At 44.5% G+C, this 14,544-nt stretch overlaps 1 protein-coding gene across 4 annotated transcripts in view; it reads right to left on the minus strand.

Moving 5' to 3' along the window:
* Nucleotides 1-14,544, minus strand: part of LOC119372695 (gamma-tubulin complex component 6) — a 318,918-nt gene that overhangs the window by 250,917 nt on the left and 53,457 nt on the right. The window lies entirely within an intron of this gene.

Below are 14,544 nucleotides of genomic sequence, written 5' to 3' on the forward strand. Positions count from 1 at the left end.
AACCTTGTAGTGCTGCTTTTGTGCCAAGGAAGTGCTTATTTTGAAATAAAATCACGTTTTTAGTGGTCCGCATCGCGTTAGCGCGCTTCAAATCTCCCGCCTGAAAATACGACTTTCATACGTCACTGCTGCCGTGCCCAACGTTGCCCGCTTTTACTGCGCGGCCGCCGACACTAGTAGCAGCCGAGCGGAAGTAGCGGGACCCACAGTAGCAACAACGGCGCTGCGGCAAAGACTTGCTCGGATGGGCACATTCAAAGCCTTCACCAAGTTGCGGTTGGTCTCGTAATCCTCAGTACGAAAGTGCAGCGAGCACACACGCAGAGGTTTTGACTGTTTAGCAATTGGCGCAATGGCATGACGCTAAGCCACTTCGAGCGTAAGGGTTCATTCAGCGGCACCCAGTGAAAAGACACACCGGTTTCCTTGCTGCAGCACTGGCGTTGTGCACCATTCGGGCATCCGGCAAAATCACACGCATGCGGCATTTTGTCGAACTTTCTGTCAGAGCGACTTTCACGAGCGCGCAAAACACGCACGGCAGTATGCGATCCCGAAACTACCACTGAGACGGGCGAGGCGCAGTTCGGCGGAAAACGGAACCTTTGAACCACGCGCGCCGTTCCCCATGGCAACGCCACGGAGGTTTTGTTTTCCGTGAATCAAGCGGAAACGAACAAACAGCATTTTATTACGTCTTTTGATGCTCGGAATGTTCTTTTTTTACGGCTGCTAGTTTGATTACTATTGATTATTGTAGGCCGACTTCCATACGTCATCGGGATCATTTCGAAAATGTCCCACTCGTGGCGCTCATCATGTGATACATTTAGCTTAATTTCTCGGTAAGTAGGGCACTGCTGTTGATAATATTGCTGTTTAAGAAGTTGTCATACATTGGGCTTTCACTCTGACATAAATTGTTATTTGCCTTAGTGTCCCTTTAAACAAACAAATAAGCTGACTCTGCGTTTCACTGTGTACAACAGAGTGGCCTCGCTATTAAACAAACAAATAAGCTAACTGCGTTTCACTGCGTACACCATAGTGGCCTCGTTATTAAACAAACAAATAAGCTGACTCTGCGTTTCACTGTGTACAACAGAGTGGCCTCGCTATTAAACAAACAAATAAGCTAACTGCGTTTCACTGCGTACACCATAGTGGCCTCGTTATTAAACAAGCAAATAAGCTGACTCTGCGTTTCACTGTGTACAACATAGTGGCCTCGCTATTAAACAAACAAATAAGCTAACTGCGTTTCACTGTGTACAACAGAGTGGCCTCGTATTAAACAAACAAATAAGCTAACTGCGTTTCACTGCGTACAACAGAGTGGCCTCGCTATTAAACAAACAAATAAGCTAACTGCGTTTCACTGCGTACACCATAGTGGCCCTCGTTATTAAACAAACAAATAAGCTGACTCTGCGTTTCATTGCGTACAAGAGAGTGGCCTCGCTATTAAACAAACAAATAAGCTAACTGCGTTTCACTGCGTACACCATAGTGGCCTCGTTATTAAACAAACAAATAAGCTGACTCTGCGTTTCATTGTGTACAACAGAGTGGCCTCGCTATTAAACAAACAAATAAGCTAACTGCATTTCACTGCGTACACCATAGTGGCCTCGCTATTAAACAAACAAATAAGCCGACTCTGCGTTTCACTGTGTACAACAGAGTGGCCTCGCTATTAAACAAACAAATAAGCTGACTCTGCGTTTCACTGTGTACAACATAGTGGCCTCGCTATTAAACAAACAAATAAGCTAACTGCGTTTCACTGTGTACAACAGAGTGGCCTCGTTATTAAACAAACAAATAAGCTAACTGCGTTCACTGCGTACAACAGAGTGGCCTCGCTATTAAACAAACAAATAAGCTAACTGCGTTTCACTGCGTACACCATAGTGGCCTCGTTATTAAACAAACAAATAAGCTGACTCTGCGTTTCATTGCGTACAAGAGAGTGGCCTCGCTATTAAACAAACAAATAAGCTAACTGCGTTTCACTGCGTACACCATAGTGGCCTCGTTATTAAACAAACAAATAAGCTGACCTCTGCGTTTCATTGTGTACAACAGAGTGGCCTCGCTATTAAACAAACAATAAGCTAACTGCATTTCACTGCGTACACCATAGTGGCCTCGCTATTAAACAAACAAATAAGCCGACTCTGCGTTTCACTGTGTACAACAGAGTGGCCTCGCTATTAAACAACAAATAAGCTAACTGCGTTTCGCTGCATACAACATAGTGGCCTCGCTATTAAACAAACAAATAAGCTAACTGCATTTCACTGCGTACACCATAGTGGCCTCGTTATTAAACAAGCAAATAAGCTGACTCTGCGTTTCACTGTGTACAACAGAGTGGCCTCGCTATTAAACAAACAAATAAGTTAACTGTGTTTCACTGCGTACACCATAGTGGCCTCGTTATTAAACAAACAAATAAGCTGACTCTGCGTTTCACTGTGTACAACAGAGTGGCCTCGCTATTAAACAAACAAATAAGCTAACTGCGTTTCACTGCGTACACCATAGTGGCCTCGCTATTAAACAAACAAATAAGCTGACTCTGCGTTTCACTGTGTACAACAGAGTGGCCTCGCTATTAAACAAACAAATAAGCTAACTGCGTTTCACTGCGTACACCATAGTGGCCTCGTTATTAACAAACAAATAAGCTGACTCTGTGTTTCATTGTGTACAACAGAGTGGCCTCGCTATTAAACAAACAAATAAGCTAACTGCGTTTCACTGCGTACACCATAGTGGCCTCGCTATTAAACAAACAAATAAGCTGACTCTGCGTTTCACTGTGTACAACATAGTGGCCTCGCTATTAAACAAACAAATAAGCTGACTCTGCGTTTCACTGCGTACAACATAGTGGCCTCGTTATTAAACAAACAAATAAGCTGACTCTGCGTTTCACTGTGTACAACAGAGTGGCCTCGCTATTAAACAAACAAATAAGCTAACTGCGTTTCACTGCGTACACCACAGTGGCCTCGTTATTAAACAAACAAATAAGCTGACTCTGCGTTTCACTGTGTACAACAGAGTGGCCTCGCTATTAAACAAACAAATAAGCTAACTGCGTTTCACTGCGTACACCACAGTGGCCTCGTTATTAAACAAACAAATAAGCTGACTCTGCGTTTCACTGTGTACAACAGAGTGGCCTCGCTATTAAACAAACAAATAAGCTAACTGCGTTTCACTGCGTACACCATAGTGGCCTCGTTATTAAACAAACAAATAAGCTGACTCTGTGTTTCATTGTGTACAACAGAGTGGCCTCGCTATTAAACAAACAAATAAGCTAACTGCGTTTCACTGCGTACACCATAGTGGCCTCGCTATTAAACAAACAAATAAGCTGACTCTGCGTTTCACTGTGTACAACATAGTGGCCTCGCTATTAAACAAACAAATAAGCTAACTGCGTTTCACTGCGTACACCATAGTGGCCTCGCTATTAAACAAACAAATAAGCTGACTCTGCGTTTCACTGTGTACAACAGAGTGGCCTCGCTATTAAACAAACAAATAAGCTAACTGCGTTTCACTGCGTACACCATAGTGGCCTCGTTATTAAACAAACAAATAAGCTGACTCTGTGTTTCATTGTGTACAACAGAGTGGCCTCGCTATTAAACAAACAAATAAGCTAACTGCGTTTCACTGCGTACACCATAGTGGCCTCGCTATTAAACAAACAAATAAGCTGACTCTGCGTTTCACTGTGTACAACAGAGTGGCCTCGCTATTAAACAAACAAATAAGCTAACTGCGTTTCACTGCGTACACCATAGTGGCCTCGTTATTAAACAAACAAATAAGCTGACTCTGTGTTTCATTGTGTACAACAGAGTGGCCTCGCTATTAAACAAACAAATAAGCTAACTGCGTTTCACTGCGTACACCATAGTGGCCTCGCTATTAAACAAACAAATAAGCTGACTCTGCGTTTCACTGTGTACAACATAGTGGCCTCGCTATTAAACAAACAAATAAGCTGACTCTGCGTTTCACTGCGTACAACATAGTGGCCTCGTTATTAAACAAACAAATAAGCTGACTCTGCGTTTCACTGTGTACAACAGAGTGGCCTCGCTATTAAACAAACAAATAAGCTAACTGCGTTTCACTGCGTACACCACAGTGGCCTCGTTATTAAACAAACAAATAAGCTGACTCTGCGTTTCACTGTGTACAACAGAGTGGCCTCGCTATTAAACAAACAAATAAGCTAACTGCGTTTCACTGCGTACACCATAGTGGCCTCGTTATTAAACAAACAAATAAGCTGACTCTGCGTTTCACTGCGTACAACATAGTGGCCTCGCTATTAAACAAACAAATAAGCTGACTCTGCGTTTCACTGTGTACAACATAGTAGCCTCGCTATTAAACAAACAAATAAGCTGACTCTGCGTTTCACTGCGTACAACATAGTGGCCTCGCTATTAAACAAACAAATAAGCTGACTCTGCGTTTCACTGTGTACAACATAGTGGCCTCGCTATTAAACAAACAAATAAGCTGACTCTGCGTTTCACTGTGTACCACAGAGTGGCCTTGCTATTAAACAAACAAATAAGCTGACTCTGCATTTCACTGTGTACAACAGAGTGGCCTTGCTATTAAACGAACAAATAAGCTGACTCTGCGTTTCACTGTGTACAACATAGTGGCCTCGCTATTGAACAAACAAATAAGCTGACTCTCCGTTTCACTGTGTACAACATAGTGGCCTCGCTATTAAACAAACAAATAAGCTGACTCTGCGTTTCACTGTGTACAACAGAGTTGCCTCGCTATTAAACAAACAAATAAGCTGACTCTGCGTTTCACTGTGTACAACAGAGTGGCCTCGCTATTAAACAAACAAATAAGCTGACTCTGCGTTTCACTGTGTACAACATAGTGGCCTCGCTATTAAACAAACAAATAAGCTGACACTGCGTTTCACTGTGTACAACATAGTGGCCTCGCTATTAAACAAACAAATAAGCTGACTCTGCGTTTCACTGGGTACAACATAGTGGCCTCGCTATTAAACAAACAAATAAGCTGACTCTGCGTTTCACTGTGTACAACAGAGTGGCCTTGCTATTAAACAAACAAATAAGCTGATTCTGCGTTTCACTGCGTACAACAGAGCGGCCTCGCTATTAAACAAACAAATAAGCTAACTGCGTTTCACTGCATACACCATAGTGGCCTCATTATTAAACAAACAAATCAGCTGACTCTACGTTTCACTGTGTACAACAGAGTGGCCTCGCTACTAAACAAACAAATAAGCTAACTGCGTTTCACTGCGTACACCATAGTGGCCTCGTTATTAAACAAACATATAAGCTGACTCTGCGTTTCACTGCGTACACCATAGTGGCCTCGCTATTAAACAAACAAATAAGCTGACTCTGCGTTTCACTGTGTACAACATAGTGGCCTCGCTATTAAACAAACAAATAAGCTGACTCTGCGTTTCACTGCGTACAACATAGTGGACTCGCTATTAAACAAACAAATAAGCTGACTCTGCGTTTCACTGCGTACAACATAGTGGCCTCGCTATTAAACAAACAAATAAGCTGACTCTGCGTTTCACTGTGTACAACATAGTGGCCTCGCTATTAAACAAACAAATAAGCTGACACTGCGTTTCACTGTGTACAACATAGTGGCCTCGCTATTAAACAAACAAATAAGCTGACTCTGCGTTTCACTGGGTACAACATAGTGGCCTCGCTATTAAACAAACAAATAAGCTGACTCTGCGTTTCACTGTGTACAACAGAGTGGCCTTGCTATTAAACAAACAAATAAGCTGACTCTGCGTTTCACTGCGTACAACAGAGTGGCCTCGCTATTAAACAAACAAATCAGCTGACTCTACGTTTCACTGTGTACAACAGAGTGGCCTCGCTACTAAACAAACAAATAAGCTAACTGCGTTTCACTGCGTACACCATAGTGGCCTCGTTATTAAACAAACAAATAAGCTGACTCTGCGTTTCACTGCGTACACCATAGTGGCCTCGCTATTAAACAAACAAATAAGCTGACTCTGCGTTTCACTGTGTACAACATAGTGGCCTCGCTATGAAACAAACAAATAAGCTGACTCTGCGTTTCACTGCGTACAACAGAGTGGCCTCGCTATTAAACAAACAAATAAGCTGACTCTGCGTTTCACTGCGTACAACATAGTGGCCTCGCTATTAAACAAACAAATAAGCTGACTCTGCGTTTCACTCCGTACAACATAGTGGCCTCGCTATTAAACAAACAAATAAGCTGACTCTGCGTTTCACTGCGTACAACATAGTGGCCTCGCTATTAAACAAACAAATAAGCTGACTCTGCGTTTCACTGTGTACAACATAGTGGCCTCGCTATGAAACAAACAAATAAGCTGACTCTGCGTTTCACTGTGTACAACAGAGTGGCCTCGCTATTAAACAAACAAATAAGCTGACTCTGCGTTTCACTGCGTACACCATAGTGGCCTCGTTATTAAACAAACAAATAAGCTGACTCTGCGTTTCACTGCGTACAACATAGTGGCCTCGCTATTAAACAAACAAATAAGCTGACTCTGCGTTTCACTGTGTACAACAGAGTGGCCTCGCTATTAAACAAACAAATAAGCTGACTCTGCGTTTCACTGTGTACACCATAGTGGCCTCGCTATTAAACAAACAAATAAGCTGACTCTGCGTTTCACTGCGTACACCATAGTGGCCTCGCTATTAAACAAACAAATAAGCTGACTCTGCGTTTCACTGTGTACAACATAGTGGCCTCGCTATGAAACAAACAAATAAGCTGACTCTGCGTTTCACTGTGTACAACAGAGTGGCCTCGCTATTAAACAAACAAATAAGCTAACTGCGTTTCACTGCGTACACCATAGTGGCCTGGTTATTAAACAAACAAATAAGCTGACTCTGCGTTTCACTGCGTACAACAGAGTGGCCTCGCTATTAAACAAACAAATAAGCTGACTCTGCGTTTCACTGCGTACAACAGAGTGGCCTCGCTATTAAACAAACAAATAAGCTGACTCTGCGTTTCACTGCGTACAACAGAGTGGCCTCGCTATTAAACAAATAAATAAGCTGACTCTGCGTTTCACTGCGTACAACATAGTGGCCTCGCTATTAAACAAACAAATAAGCTGACTCTGCGTTTCACTGCGTACAACATAGTGGCCTCGCTATTAAACAAACAAATAAGCTGACTCTGCGTTTCACTGTGTACAACATAGTGGCCTCGCTGTGAAACAAACAAATAAGCTGACTCTGCGTTTCACTGCGTACAACATAGTGGCCTGGTTATTAAACAAACAAATAAGCTGACTCTGCGTTTCACTGCGTACAACAGAGTGGCCTCGCTATTAAACAAACAAATAAGCTGACTCTGCGTTTCACTGCGTACAACAGAGTGGCCTCGCTATTAAACAAACAAATAAGCTGACTCTGCGTTTCACTGCGTACAACAGAGTGGCCTCGCTATTAAACAAACAAATAAGCTGACTCTGCATTTCACTGCGTACAACAGAGTGGCCTCGCTATTAAACAAACAAATAAGCTGACTCTGCGTTTCACTGCGTACAACATAGTGGCCTCGCTATTAAACAAACAAATAAGCTGACTCTGCGTTTCACTGTGTACAACATAGTGGCCTCGCTATTAAACAAACAAATAAGCTGACTCTGCGTTTCACTGTGTACACCATAGTGGCCTCGCTATTAAACAAATAAGCTGACTCTGCGTTTCACTGCGTACACCATAGTGGCCTCGCTATTAAACAAACAATAAGCTGACTCTGCGTTTCACTGTGTACAACATAGTGGCCTCGCTATGAAACAAACAAATAAGCGGACTCTGCGTTTCACTGTGTACAACAGAGTGGCCTCGCTATTAAACAAACACATAAGCTGACTCTGCGTTTCACTGGGTACACAGAGTGGCCTCTCTATTAACAAACAAATAAGCTGACTCTACGTTCACTGTGTACAACAGAGTGGCCTGCTATTAAACAAACAAATAAGCTGACTCTGCGTTTCACTGCGTACAACAGTGGCCTCGCTATTAAACAAACAAATCAGCTGACTCTTCGTTTCACTGTGTACACAGAGTGGCCTCGCTACTTAAACAACAAATAAGCTAACTGCGTTTCACTGCGTACACCATAGTGGCCTCGTGTTAAACAAACAAATAAGCTGACTCTGCGTTTCACTGCGTACAACATAGTGCCTCGGTATTAAACAACAATAAGCTGACTCTGCGTTTCACTGTGTACAACAGAGTGGCCTCGCTATTAAACAAACAAATAAGCTGACTCTGCGTTTCACTGTGTACAACATAGTGGCCTCGCTGTGAAACAAACAAATAAGCTGACTCTGCGTTTCACTGCGTACAACATAGTGGCCTCGCTATTAAACAAACAAATAAGCTGACTCTGCGTTTCACTGCGTACAACATAGTGGCCTCGCTATTAAACAAACAAATAAGCTGACTCTGCGTTTCACTGTGTACAACATAGTGGCCTCGCTATGAAACAAACAAATAAGCTGACTCTGCGTTTCACTGTGTACAACAGAGTGGCCTCGCTATTAAACAAACAAATAAGCTGACTCTGCGTTTCACTGCGTACACCATAGTGGCCTCGTTATTAAACAAACAAATAAGCTGACTCTGCGTTTCACTGCGTACAACATAGTGGCCTCGCTATTAAACAAACAAATAAGCTGACTCTGCGTTTCACTGTGTACAACAGAGTGGCCTCGCTATTAAACAAACAAATAAGCTGACTCTGTGTTTCACTGTGTACACCATAGTGGCCTCGCTATTAACAAACAAATAAGCTGACTCTGCGTTTCACTGCGTACACCATAGTGGCCTCGCTATTAAACAAACAAATAAGCTGACTCTGCGTTTCACTGTGTACAACATAGTGGCCTCGCTATGAAACAAACAATAAGCTGACTCTGCGTTTCACTGTGTACAACAGAGTGGCCTCGCTATTAAACAAACAAATAAGCTAACTGCGTTTCACTGCGTACACCATAGTGGCCTGGTTATTAAACAAACAAATAAGCTGACTCTGCGTTTCACTGCGTACAACAGAGTGGCCTCGCTATTAAACAAACAAATAAGCTGACTCTGCGTTTCACTGCGTACAACAGAGTGGCCTCGCTATTAAACAAACAAATAAGCTGACTCTGCGTTTCACTGCGTACAACAGAGTGGCCTCGCTATTAAACAAATAAATAAGCTGACTCTGCGTTTCACTGCGTACAACATAGTGGCCTCGCTATTAAACAAACAAATAAGCTGACTCTGCGTTTCACTGCGTACAACATAGTGGCCTCGCTATTAAACAAACAAATAAGCTGACTCTGCGTTTCACTGTGTACAACATAGTGGCCTCGCTGTGAAACAAACAAATAAGCTGACTCTGCGTTTCACTGCGTACAACATAGTGGCCTCGTTATTAAACAAACAAATAAGCTGACTCTGCGTTTCACTGCGTACAACATAGTGGCCTCGTTATTAAACAAACAAATAAGCTGACTCTGCGTTTCACTGTGTACAACAGAGTGGCCTCGCTATTAAACAAACAAATAAGCTGACTCTGCGTTTCACTGTGTACAACAGAGTGGCCTCGCTATTAAACAAACAAATAAGCTGACTCTGCATTTCACTGTGTACAACAGAGTGGCCTCGCTATTAAACAAACAAATAAGCTGACTCTGCGTTTCACTGCGTACAACATAGTGGCCTCGCTATTAAACAAACAAATAAGCTGACTCTGCGTTTCACTGTGTACAACAAAGTGGCCTCGCGTTTAAACAAGCAAATAAGGTGACTCTGCATTCATGACACAGGGGAAAGAAGATATCTCACGCGCACGTCATGACCTTGAGCACTTTTCCTTTATTTCTTTCCTTCGAACACACAGCTTACTTTCAGTATGATCGTGAACGTACACCTAGGCACGTGGCGGCCTCCCACGGTAGCTATGTAGCTCATGCTGAAATTAGCCCATGGCCGTGCATTTGGGCATATGGCATCATTTGTAGAAAGAAGAAGGAACGATTTCTAGCTGACTTTGAGAATTCATTGTAAATTCCAGGCCACATGCTGCGCTATGATGTTTGGCTCGCGTGTTCTGCGAAGCCTCGACTACCGATTGGCAGTGTTTTCTGACGATGCTGAAAAAGTGTTGCAGGGCCCCTTTAACGTTTTTGTTTGCTTAGAGACGAGTGCATGTCACAAAACTTTGACTCTCGTGTCCTGGAACCGACATTTCGACAAGTGGACTTCAAGGCCGCAACTGAAGCTACAGCCTTGAAGAGGACAAGTCTACTTGTCTGCTCCAGCGCAGCCCCTATTTACCAATTTTATTGCAATAGCAATTATATGGACACTCTCAGCTGATTTTTGCCATCGCAGTCTGTTAACACTGTCATGTCCCGGATATGTATAGGTATGTATGTATATAAAAAAGGCACAAAGAAGAATAAAGCAGAAGAAAAAAATTACAGCATATCCACGGGTGAATGATGAAGAGCTTGGGCGCAGCTCCTGAAGCAATCATGGTCTCGGGATTCGCTTCTCGTTGAGCCCGTTTCGCAGCGGCGTCCTTGGCGCTCACCGTCACGGTATCCGCCTGGCTGCCGCCAAGCGAGCGCCCGCCGCTGCGCATCGCCCATGCTCCACCAACGATCCGACACGCACGGCAACGATCCAGGAGAATGACAGAGGCGCTCGCTCCCCGCGCAGCAGCCAATCGGAGAGCAGCGGCACTTTCAGCGCCATCTAGTGTCAATTCACACAAGCGCCATATTGCACACAATTCTATTGGGCCAACGCCATCTAGGAAATGAGACGAGAAACGGTGATGACGACACAGATTGTGTACAGCGCCATCTAGAATATCGTCCCTGAACTACAGTTTGTATGTACTTCTATGAGACAGCGCCATCTATTGCATCATACGGGAGATCCGTTTACGCCGGAAAACGGAGACGTGACAAGGTTAGACTAAGAGGAGCTACGCCCCTAAAAATTCTGAAGTACCCGACCACGGATTCGAACCAGCAACCCCTCGCTCCACAGCGCGCTGCGTTAGACAACTCAGCCACACGCCATGTATGCGCTGGCGAAATAACGGCGAGCTATTTATATACGCCATGTACCGCTGGTGGTAAACAAATCTCGGAGGAGCGTGAGCGTGTTTTCTATGACACAACGCTCCTAATTTTCTTTCAATTTGAAAACTGCCCTTGAGTCGCGCATGACAAGTGGCCCTTTTCTGTACCCACTCGTGATGTGGAAGGAAAAAAAAAAAGAATTCCGGGAACACCTTCCATCAGACGCCCCCGTGTGGCTGGAGACGCAGGGGCTAACTCCACGCGCCACAGTTTAAAAGAAAAAGAAATATCTAAGAGCATCTGATTCTCCATTGTCGACACTTGCAGACGCAGCGCTCCCAATTTTCTTTCATTTCGAATACTGCCCTTGAGACGCGCACGGGATGCGAAAAAAAAAGACAAAGAACATTGGGCACACCTTGCATCAGACGCCCCCTGTGGTAGGAGATGCAGAGGGTCACTCCACGCGCCGCCGTTTAAAAGAAGAAGAAATATCTAAGAGCGTCTAAATTCTAAATTTCCCCACTTATATTAACCGCCGCTTTCACGGCCAATCCCCCGTAGTGGGTAAGAGCCAAGAATTAAGGTTCAAGCAAGCAAGCATCTGATTCTCCATTGTCGACACTTGCAGCGTGTTGCTCAAGCACATAGGCGTAACAACTGTGACAGTTCACGCTTGCCCTGTGCACGCCTGTGCGTTCATTTAGGGCGTCCTTCTTTGTGCTTCAGCGGCACGCTGCAAGTATCGAGCTGCTTCTGGTTCTTCGTGTGACATTTCGATTTCTTGCTATCGCATCATTGCTTCGCCCTTGCGGCGAAACTATGACTTTTTCATCCCAAGCTTTCATCTTCCCCCGAGTAGTCCTCGGTGACACAGTACACCTCCAAAACTGCTGGCATTTCTGCTGAGTTGGATACATTTTTATAGTGTGTGAAAGTCACAAAAAGGTGTTTCTTGTGCTGAGCAGATTGCTCAATAACCTGATTTATCACATTGCTGTGATCCATTGCAGAGTTTCCTTCCCTGAAGCCATCTTGTTCCTTAGCTCGATTAATGCCTAGTGTTTCTCTAAACCAGTGTGGAATTACCTTCACGAATACTTTGCATACTACTGACAGGTTTATAATTCTTCAAACCTTTTACCTTTCCTCTCTTAAGGGGGGAGGTGGCATTGAAAAAAAACTTTTTTGTTTGTTGACCTAGAGTAATGAAATTTGGCATGCATACTAATAAGTGTCTCGTATAGGGAAATATACAGTTTCATCATGATACCTTCAGTAGTTCTCAAGTTACATCATGCTACATGGTCCAATTATATGGTCTGCTCGTGGAAAGCCTAGCGCTGTAACAAAACATGCCAGGAAGCTGCAAATGGTGTTGATCTTTACTCAAAAGAAGACTACAAGGTATGACACTCTCAGAATTGTTTAGTAAATTCTATGTTTTTTTTAGAGATCATCATGGCTGCTGACACACATTGTCAGAAACAGTGTCACGGACAAATCATCATCTAGAAAAAAAACTGGGCCATAAACAAGAAATTGAAGAATGTCATACCCACAAGCAGTGTTCAGGGATTCAGGAAAAAGAAACAGAATCAAAATCGGTCCAGTCATTCCCGTGCTACTCTTTCCACGAGCAATGCACAATGTCCAAAACACATTTGTGAGAAAAAGCCTATCAAAGTTTTCGAAGTTGTTTGCATTTGTTAGAACGCACCAGCACTGTAGTCCTTGGTGTCCTTGTGTAGAGGCAACCTTTTGCGTCTCTGCCCCTTCACTTTACGCATGTGCAATGACTTCCTTGCTCGCTGAGCGTCTTTTTAGCAGCCCTGTGGAGGGTAAGGGCCCCAGGTTGCACACCCATTGCAGCACAAATCTTGGTGTAAGCTTGAAAGTTGCCTGCATTGTACCTCGCAACTGCCACATGGACTGCTACTTCCACAGTGAAGTGGGAGGCATGCTGCTGCTTAGAAAATAGTGACCAAATCACCGAGTGAAGGCTTTCAGCGGCATTTTGTGTCTTGTTGCCACTGCAACGAGCCTGCAGTTGAGGGTCAGACAGGCGTTGGTACACTGGCCGCAATGCTTCAACAACTTTGTTGGGCAGGTTATACGTGTGTGGAGGTTGTGGCTTCCCCTCTGCCTCTGCTGCACGGTGCCTGCACCAGCTGCGGGCACCGGAAGGACAGAGCTCGTGATAAGGTTCTGCATCTGTCGATGAAACATTATGAAAGGTGGCCATCACTGCTTTCTTCATGTCTTTGATGTCCGTGGTGCTTCGCAGTGCTAGGCCATAATAGCTGGTGAGCCTTTTGGTCAAGTCCTGCGTCAGGCCAATGTTGTCACGGATAGCCATGCCATAACAACCAGTCAGTCTTTTAATCAGGTCTTGAGTCAGGCTGCCCCATCCTCCTAGTCGATCCTTCTTGCTTCTTGACACATGTGTTGGAGAGCTGTACCCATCCTCTCTTTGACATGATTTATACAGTCTTCTTTAGCCAGTGGAATAAATCTGTACGTTCTTTCTTCAGAAAGAGTGAGGAAAGTATCACTGTCTCCATCACAAACAATGAATGCGTACCGGAAATCATTCTTTCCAGTGGCCTTATAAATAAAATTAAGGTGGGGGACGTGGCATTCAGTGCCAACTTTCTTATTCCTTCGTAGGTTTTGATGAAAATTGACACAGTTATTGCAAACATTTCTGGGATCAAATATCTGAGCAGTTTATTCAATAACGCGAGTTGGTCAGATATAAATTCAACTCCCTGCTTCACACACGCCACGCTCATTTGCAAACCTCGCCTGTGATGCGTTTCATCATCCACTCGGTCGCGGAAACGGTAATTTGCGAGGCATTCGTTATTTTAGAAGATTCATCAGAGCTAGCGGCGATACCAAGCACGAATCCAAGCGTGCCTACATTGCGTCACCAGCGCTTTCTTTCAAGCCGATGTACTCGGCCGCGGGGTCCGGGAAGTCGGCGCACGATATGCTGGCTGGCGGCATTCGGCGACAATACGCAGTGCTCAGCCGCGGCGACGAAAAATCGGCGCATAACGTACTTGGTCTCTCATTTTGCGGCGCCGACGCGCGAAATTGCTAGCCGCTGCTCGGAGCGGTCAATGCGCGACGAGCTTGACCGGGAGTCCGCTGCCGATGCGTAAAGTGCCCGTCCGCACTTTCGAGTAGCCAGCGGACGATGCGATTTGTTGCTTGCGACGAAGCACAGTGCGGCTTGTCCGCTAGTGCGATGTCCGTGCCCGCAAAGTTCGGATTCGTCTCGTAAACCAGCGCCGTAAGCGGAGTTAGGCCTAGCCACGACTCCGAGCAGTAAGCTCGGTCGCGGTGTG

This window comes from Rhipicephalus sanguineus, chromosome 10 (genome assembly GCF_013339695.2).
Source record: "Rhipicephalus sanguineus isolate Rsan-2018 chromosome 10, BIME_Rsan_1.4, whole genome shotgun sequence".
Classification (NCBI taxonomy): Eukaryota; Metazoa; Arthropoda; class Arachnida; order Ixodida; family Ixodidae; genus Rhipicephalus; species Rhipicephalus sanguineus.